This window comes from Pituophis catenifer, unplaced genomic scaffold (genome assembly GCF_029215685.1).
Source record: "Pituophis catenifer annectens isolate HBS135680 unplaced genomic scaffold, rPitCat1.0.hap2 SCAF_1, whole genome shotgun sequence".
Classification (NCBI taxonomy): domain Eukaryota; kingdom Metazoa; phylum Chordata; class Lepidosauria; order Squamata; family Colubridae; genus Pituophis; species Pituophis catenifer.
This window is the reverse complement of record NW_027256881.1, coordinates 344,007,327-344,017,033: the sequence shown is the minus strand read 5'-3', so window position 1 is coordinate 344,017,033 and position 9,707 is coordinate 344,007,327.

Genomic DNA, 9,707 nt, shown 5'->3' with positions numbered 1-9,707 from the left:
AGTAAACAAAGATAAGACTAATTGGAAGTTTAGATTCCTTTGCAGGGCAACAAAGAATACACAAACATAAATTAAGGGGCCAGAATTGGGGACCTAACTGGTGCTTTAAAGGTATAAAAAGTGGTTACATCTTCTCTGAAGATGTGAACCCTCCCATATACATATCTCTTTGTATGTGTTTGGAATGGTTTTACCCAGCCTTTTGTCTTTGATCAAAGATTAAATGTTGATTCTTATTCAAGCCTCCGTTTAAGTCTTTCTTTTTGGTTCACTGAGAGCTTAAGCGTATAGCCGGACCTTACATTTCTGGCGCCCAAGGAACGTGGGGCTTGAAGGCAAAGTTTTCTTTCAAGGTTGCCACATTTGGCCCCCCATGCAGCCAACCCCCTTGTGGTTTGGCGGCCTTCACCAACGGCGGACGGAAGAAACCGGCAAGGACCAGAGATGACGTCAAGAGCGCTCCCGGCAAGTTTAAACCGGTGACTTCGACCTGGTCGGCCGTCGGCAGATTCTGTTTCCAGCCGGACCTGAACGCCCTAATTGAGGCTTGAACTGGGTATTGGGGAAGATTGTCCTCTGCTAGGTGAGTAGAGACTTTTTCTTTTGGGTGGGGAGGGGAGTGTTGCTTTGTGAGTGTGTGAATGAGACGAGGGAAATTCCTCAGAGGTTTGCCCTCGAAGCGATGTGCGGAGATCCAATCTGCGTTTCTGATTATCCAAGAGGAGATCAGCCAGAGACGATCGCTTTGAAAGGAGTGTGACTGTTGGAATAAGAATCTGTAGTGCAGGAGAGGGCTCTGACCAAACTTCGGACCCACAGGGGAGGTCTGGGAAATCTCTTAGGGAAAAAGAGAGGGTTTGGTTAGGCTTCGCACCGACGGAAAGGTGTGGGAAATCTCCTCAGGAGACAGAGAAAGTCTAGTCAGGCTTTGAGCTGACAGAAAGGAATCCCCTGGAAAATGGGCAACCATGCTGGTAGTCCATTCGGAATGAGTAACTTTGTAAGAAAAACAAAGCCGTGTACCCCTCTGGACTGCGTGTTAGCCCATTGGGACACAGTAAAGCCTATTGCAGAAAAAAAGATTGTTTTAAAAAAGAATAAACTGAAAGCCCTCTGCACATCCATCTGGCCAACCTACTTAATTGGTCCTAACGTAGGAACCTGGCCTCCAGAAGGCAGCCTTGATTTAGATTTTGTCAACAAATTTGCTGAATTTCTGGCTGCCATAGGACGAACTGAAGAGGAGCTTTACATTAGCTTCTTCTCCAATCTCCTTTGTCGCCCAGACATCCAGAAAGCATGTGGGCTCACTCCAACACCCTCTTCTAAAATTTGCCCCATTGTCACTTTTGCAAAAAAGAAAAAGCTATCCAAAGTGACTGAAGAAGAAGAGGAGTTTCCCCCACCATATTATGTTGCTCCCCCTTCACCTGATGTAAATGCTGTGCCTTTAATGGCTCAGGCACCTCAGGCAACAGCACAATCTGCTGTGCAGGATCAGGTGCGTCCAACTGCCCCTCAGATTAATCCACAAGCTCAGGTGCTCCCAACAACATCACAGCCATCCCAGGCTAATCCACAAAGTTCAACATTCCAAGCAGCCCAAGCTCTGTATCCAGATCTGACGGCTTTAAGTCCTCCTCACACTAGGACGGGACAGACTTACGCACCTGCTGATCAACCGGGTCCCTCAGTCCTAGCCCCCCTTCGACAAGTTCCTATGAAAAACTAGAGACCCCTACTGCTAAGGACTTAGAGGCCCTCATTCAGACAGCTTTCACTGTCTATTCCCAAAGGGAGGAAGAGGAAGAAAAGAAAGAAGATAGGAAAATGAGAAAGCAAGCTGCTTTTTTAGCAGCGGCTTTGAGCCCCCAAAGTAAAGGCAGGGGGAGACCCCTCCCGAAAAATCAATGTGCCTGGTGTCATCAAACTGGCCATTGGTGGAGAGAATGCCCCAACGAACCACAACGGCCCAATAGGGGATGCGGACAAATGAGGGGAAGGGGAGGATACAGACCTGATCCCCCGCAAGCCCCCCTCATGTCAGCTCAGGCTCCTGAATTTTATCCAGAAACCTACTGAAGGAGCTCTGGAGGGCCAATTGCTTCCCCAGACCCTCTGATGGAGCTCAAAGTGGGGAACAAATCTTATTCCTTTTTGATTGATACAGGAGCTACCTTTAGCGTCCTGAACGATAAATCAATCCCTTGCCTCTCTTCTAAAACCACCCCCATTGTTGGAGCAACTGGGATAGAAGAGAATGCCCTGATCAGTCACCCAATGGTGGTTGAACCAACCAAGGGACCATCACTCCAGCATTCCTTTCTAATATTGCCACAATGTCCTATCAATATTTTGGGGAGGGATCTGCTAGGAAAATTGGGGGCAGTTATACAATGCTCCCATCAGGGAGTTTCCCTTGAAATTCCCCCAGAAAGAGCTTATCTTTGCTTCCTAGAGAAAGAAACAATCCTTAGAGGACCTGATTCAAATAAAATAAATCCCCAAGTTTGGTATCAAGGAATCCCTGGGTTTGCAAAATTTGCTACACCCCACATGGCTCAGCTCCTCCCAGATGCCCAACCTATCTCTATTCGCCAGTACCCTATCAAACGGGAAGCCCGGCTTGGCATTAAAGCACAGATTGAACTTTTTCTGAAAACTGGGCTCCTTGTCCATACACAATCTTATTGGTCAACGCCAATTTTTCCCGTTCCTAAGCCTGATGGGACTTGGAGATTTGTGCAGGACTTAAGAGAGGCGAACCGTAGGCTCCGCCCACTTCATTCAGTAGTGTCCAATCCATATACGTTACTGACTACACTCTCTAGTGACCAGAATTGGTATACGGTCATAGATTTAAAAGACGCCTTCTTCTGTATCCCTCTGGCTAAAGAGTGTCAGTCATACTTTGCTTTTGAATGGGAAGATCCTTCTGATGGTTCCAAGTGCCAGCTGACTTGGACTCGCCTACCACAGGGCTACCGTAACAGCCCAACTGCTTTCGCTGCAGCCCTTGCCCAGGATCTTAAAGACTTTGACACCCAACAAACTTCCCTCTTACAATATGTGGATGATTTATTAATAGCTGGCAAAGACCAGAAAGATGTTGAGGATACTTCAATCGCCCTCCTCAATCACTTGGCTGAAAAGGGCTACACAGTATCTAGGAAGAAAGTCCAATGGGCCACTCAGGAAGTACAGTATCTGGGTTTTGTTCTGCGCAAAGGCTGTCGGCTCCTACATGAGAGCCGCCTACAGGCTATTTCAGCCTTACCTACACCCACTAACGTTAAACAGCTACAGACCTTTTTAGGCATCACTGGCTATGCCCGGCTGTGGATTCCAATGTATTCTGTCATTGCTAAACCCCTTTATCAATTAACTCAAAAGGACATGGCCTGGGAGTGGACAGGGGAACATCAGAAAGCATGGCAGGACTTGAAAGATGCATTGGGCCGTGCCTCTGCCTTGGCTTTACCCGATCAAATGAAAGGCTTTGAACTCTTTGTTTCTGAAATGAAGGGTTGTGCCCTGGGCGTTTTATTGCAAAAACTGGGCCCCGAAAGAGTTCCTGTGGCTTACCTTTCAAAAATCCTGGATCCAGTGGCCAGAGGCTGGCCAGCCTGTCTCCGATCTGTTGCAGCCACAGCCATCCTCATCCAGGAGACTCATAAAATAACTTTGGGGGCTCCCCTTAACGTTTATACGCCTCATTCAGTTCAAGCTCTCCTCGAACAGAAACTCCCAGCATGGGCCACCTCATGCCGGATTTCTAAGTATGCAAGCCAGATTTTAGAATCAGACTCTGTTCAGCTTCATAGATGTGAAAGGCTGAATCCAGCTACCCTTTTGCCTTGCCCCCCCGAGGATGGTCCACAGCATGACTGTTTAGCCGTCTTGGAATCCGTGGTAGGCATTCGTGCAGATCTTAGGACTGAACCTTTTGACAATCCTGAGTCCCAACTCTGGACTGATGGCTCTTCTTTTGTAAAAAATGGGAAAAGATACACAGGACTGGCTGTAGTTTGCAGAGATGGCCCCCTCCTCCTACGACAACTCCCCTCTCACTGGTCCGCTCAAGCAGCCGAGCTTTTAGCCCTGATCGAGGCATGCCATCTGTCAGCTGGACTGCGCACTAATAACTATACTGACAGTCGTTATGCATTTTTGGCTGCACACACTCATGCTGCTCTATGGAAGGCTCGTGGCTTTACTGGTGCAGATGGGAAAAGTCTAAAGATGAAGCCCTTGCTAGAAAAACTTGTCACAGCTGTCAGACAGCCATCCCAGCTAGCTATCATTCATTGTCGAGGACACCAGACAGACCACAGTGAAATCTCTCGTGGGAACCGGGCTGCTGACTATTGGGCCCGCCAAGCTGCTGAATCAGGCCCTGCTGTCAATCCCAAGAATCTCTCAGCTTTGCTTCCCTGTGACCCCACGCAACACCTTCCTGCCCTATATGATACTAGGGACCAGCTACACCCTGATGGCAAGTGGTGCGATGGGTGGTGGGTTGTTCAAAACAGAATCCAGCTCCCTCAACAAATGGTGTGGAAACTTGTTCAACGAGCTCATCGCATGTCTCACAGCGGTCCTCGCCCACTCCAGAAGTGGCTCACATCCCGCTATTGCAATCCAAACTTGCGTGGCCTTTGCAAGACTGTTGTTTCTCAATGTGACATCTGCCAAAGGAACAACCCCTGAGGGGGCAGTCCGCTTCCTCTCGGTCGTCTTCTAACTGCCCGATACCCAGGGGAGGCTTGGCAAGTAGACTTTACTGAACTCCCAAAAAGGGGAGCAAAATCTAACCTTCTTGTATTTGTGGATTTATTCACTGGATGGCCAGAAGCCATCCCTACCTCCACCCAAAAAGCCAGAGAGGTGGTAAATGCCTTAGTTGATCACATTATCCCAAGATTTGGGGTCCCTAAGGGTCTTGAGTCTGACAATGGCAGGCATTTCACCTCACAGGTTACTCAGGATGTCAGTAAGTTTTTAGGCATCCCTTGGCACCTCCACTCTGTTTACAGACCACAGGCTTCATCAAAAGTGGAACGTTTGAACAGAACCCTGAAAACACACTTGTCCAAATTATGCCAAGAAACCCAACTCCCCTGGCCTAAGGTACTACCACTAGTCTTAGCAAGAATTAGAGCCCTGCCTTCAGGGAAATTAGGATTGTCACCCTTTGAAATGATGTATGGGAGACCCTTTGTTGCTTCTGCCCTGCCAGATTCTAGTGAAGGGGAAAGAAATATCACCTCATATTTGCATAATCTGGCGCAGGTTTTGTCCTCTATCTCTAAACAGGTCCAGTCCGCTTTACCTCCAGCTGCTGACGTGCCACCATTGGCTGAACCGGGCCAGTGGGTAAGGATCAAAGAACTCTCTCCCACCTGCACTCAGCCCAAGTGGTCTACACCCCGTCAGGTTCTTCTGAGCACCCCCACGGCTGTGAAAGTGGACGGCGTCAAAGCGTGGGTCCACGCATCACGAGTCAAGCACGTCCCCGAGCCCCCTGAGCAGTGGCAAGTCCAACAGCTGGAAGGACTCAAGCTGAAACTTCACCGCTCCCCAGCATCGCCTGTTGACCTGTTCACTGATGAACTGGATAGACTGGACACCCATTGAATATATTTGGTTTGCTGTTTTTGTTGTCTTTGCTGTTTTTCTGCTCTGTTGCTGCTGGTTTCCCCGCACATTCTTTGGAAAAGGTGACAATGGCTCTGATCTTTATTTTGGTTCCACAACTTGTCTCAATGTTTTTGATCCTCGGGACTTTTATACCCGCAGCCAAACTCTTCCCCAACTGAACCTCACATGATCCTTAAAACCATCCCTACTAAATATGTACCTCTTTTACAGCATGATGGAAAGCATTCCATCGTTTAAATAAAAAGAGTGAAATGTAGGGAAACAATAATATAGAATATAAAATACTGATATACTAGATTTAGTAAAAGCTTGTTATTCTGTAATCATTAGGTTCCTGTAACATATATATTGTGCTTTTGTATCACATATATTATTCCTTTCTATTTGTATCTCCTGTTACAAACATATTGTCATTAGGCCTCTGAAATGTATCTGGTATTTGTCAAACGTATGTCCCTGCCATTTGACCTGCTCATATCAATCTCTTTCTGTGCCACCTAAAAACATGGTACGTATCTGTTGGAACTCCAGCCATCAACAAAGGGGTAATTTACATCTCAATCCTAATTTATGTCTGATCTTGGTAAGATCTGGTCTTCAGGAGCCAGGCACTAAGTGTCCAATTAAGTAAACAAAGATAAGACTAATTGGAAGTTTAGATTCCTTTGCAGGGCAACAAAGAATACACAAACATAAATTAAGGGGCCAGAATTGGGGACCTAACTGGTGCTTTAAAGGTATAAAAAGTGGTTACATCTTCTCTGAAGATGTGAACCCTCCCATATACATATCTCTTTGTATGTGTTTGGAATGGTTTTACCCAGCCTTTTGTCTTTGATCAAAGATTAAATGTTGATTCTTATTCAAGCCTCCGTTTAAGTCTTTCTTTTTGGTTCACTGAGAGCTTAAGCGTATAGCCGGACCTTACAATAATATATTCCTGAACAAAGTCGTCACAAGCATTATAGGTTTTTTCCTTATCAGGAATGTGGTCAGAGTGTGTGCAGAGTTCTCATTTTATTTATTTTCTTGAAAAGTAGAGTGTCCCTGAATTTTGCTTTAACCACAAGATGTAAATAGCAGAGTTTTCCCTGAAATTATCAGAACCTGTGGATTTTTGCCTCACATAAAATGCCCAAGAGGAGAATTAAACTAAAAAAAAATAACAGTTTTTTATAATAACATTTATATTTAGCAGTCTTCAACTCCAGATCCTTCTGGAAAAGTTTATCTAAGTGGCCTCCAATAATCACCAGCAACTCGATGGCACATAATCAACCGTTCAGTAGTTTAGAGTATAATGATTAAAAAGATGGAACAAAAGAGAATATGATAACAAACAACAGTAGGGGAGATGGACTCAGTTACAATTGTGATGAAAACATTCTTGGGAAACCTGAAGGACAAGATCAGGGGGAGAGCATCATGGCGAAAAGTTATCTCCATAGAGACCACAGATATGTGGTCTGTCTATGGAGATTTTCAGTCATCCAGGCCATGATGTAAAAAAGATGTTGAAACTCTAGAAAGAGTGCAGAGAAGAGCAACAAAGATGATGAGGGGACTGGAGGCTAAAACATATAAAGAACGGTTGCTGGAATTGGGTATGTCTAGTTTAATGAAAAGGAGGACTAGGGGAGACATGATAGCAGTGTTCCAATATCACAGGGGCTGCCACAAAGAAGAGGGAGTCGAGCTATTCTCCAAAGCCCTTGAGGGCAGGACAAGAAGCAACGGGTGGAAACTAATCCAGGAGAGAAGCAATTTAGAACTAAGGAGAAATTTCCTGAGAGTTAGAACAAATAATCAGTGGAACAACTTGCCTGCAGAAGTTGTGAATGCTCCAACACTGGAAGTTTTTAAGAAGAGATTGGATAACCGTTTGTCTGAAATGGTATAGGGTTTCCTGCCTAAGCAGGGGGTTGGACTAGAAGACCTCCAAGGTCCTTCCAACTCTGTTATTCTATTCTATTCCATGGTTGTCCGAAAGGTGCTTTTTCAAAAGGCCACTGGACTTCTTGATTTTTTCCCTTGAAAACGTTTTGTTTCACATCCAAAAATCTACAGTTCTGAAGCTTCTCCAGAACTGAAGAAACGTCTTGGATGAGAAGTGATACGTTTTCAAGGAAAAAAACTTAAAGTCCAGCTGCCTTTTGACAAACCGCTGTTGCGATATCTATGTGGTCACTAAATGTTGACACGAATTCATGGCATATACTGTAGTTCTCAATTTCTTGTAGGCTGTTAAGAAAGTTTATTAACCTTTGTTTGGAAATGACTGAGTTATTTAAATTTAAGTTTTGTACAGACTTTGTGTGTGGTGTGTTCTTTGGGGTCCGTAGCTGGGGCAGAACAATAGTCCTTAACTTACAACCACAATTGAGCCCAAAATTTATGTTGCTAAGTGAGAAATTCATTGAGTGAGTTTTGCCCCATTTTATGACTTTTCTTGCCCCCTTTGTTAATTGAATCCCTGCAGTTGTTAATTTAGTAATATCGTTGTTAAGTGAATCTGGTTTCCCCATTGACTTTTTACTTTTGTCAGAAGGTCACAAAAGGCGAACACATGACTCAGGGACACTGCAACTGTCATAAATGTGAGTCAGTTGTTAAGTATCCGAATGTAAATCCCATGTCCATGGGGACGCTGCAACGGCCGTAAGTGTGAAAAATGGTCATATAGGTCGACTTTTTTCAGTGCTGTTATAACAGTCACTAGGACAGTGTTTCTCAACCTTGGTAGCTTGAAGATGGCTGGGGGATTCTGGGAGTTGAAGTCCACCCATCTTCAAGCTTCCAAAGTTGAGAAATACTGCACTAGGAGAAATGTTGTAAGTCGAGGACAGTTGTGGTTGTAAGTCAAGAACTACCTAAGAATAATTGTTATATGATGAAATTCGGAAAATTGTAAGCACGAAATGATTTTAACCGATTGAGATGCTGTCTACAATTGTTTGTAAGGATGATATTTTTATGTTGTCTTTTTTTTTATTTTAATCTAAAATAAAACTTTTTTCAAAAAAAAAAAAAAAGAACTACCTGTAATCAATCAGTCAATATAAATATAACCTGAAAGAGCCAAATTGGAAAGAAGAAACAGCTTTGGATAGGACAGACCCTGGAAATTCCACATTAGTGAAAACTCTGTGTGTGAACAAGCTTCACCACCATGAGTGGAAGAACAGATCTTCCTTGCCCTGGGATGGAGGAATCCAAGCCTCCCTCCTGATAGCCAAATCTGTCCCTAGGTTCCACCTTGGTTTACCTTTTCCAAAAAACAACCCAGTCGGAAGATCATTTAAGAGCAAATTTATTAAGAGTACTCTGAAAAAGTACGGTCTGCTTATGAAAAAGGGGAGCCCTCAGAAATGGATTTCCTTTACTTTTATTCTTAGCACAACAAAAGAACTTCAAAACAAAAATTGGTTGGTTTAGAAATAGTCAACTGTTCAGTTACATCACAAGAATCACAGCATCCAATGACGGGTGTGTGCCCATAGCTATAGAAAAAGAGCATTGTATTCTGAATAAAAGTAAAAGAAACATTTGCAAAGGAAAACTATTTTCTTCGTCCACGGAGGCTTGAGAACAGCTAAAAACGAAGCTGTTATCTACAATGTATTGAATGCTCTCCTGCCAGTCCCAGTTTCTGAAAGAGAGGCTTTTTCTTGAAGGTTAAAATTTATGGGAAATTATTAGCAATACAAGGGACGCAGTGGCTCAGTGGCTAAGATGCTGAGCTTGTCGATCAAAAGGTCGGCAGTTCAGCGATTCAAATCCCTAGTATGGCATAATGGGGTGAGCTCCCGTTACTTGTCCCAGCTTTTGCCAACCTAGCAGTTCGAAAGCACGTAAAAAAATGCAAGTAGAAAAATAGGGACCACCTTTGGTGGGAAGGTAACAGTGTTCTGTGCGCCTTTGGCATTGAGTCATGCTGGCCACATGACCATGGAGACGTCTTCAGACAGCGCTAGCTCTTCAGCTTTGAAACGGAGATGAGCACCGTCCCCTAGAGTCGGGAACGACTAGCACATATGTGCGAGGGG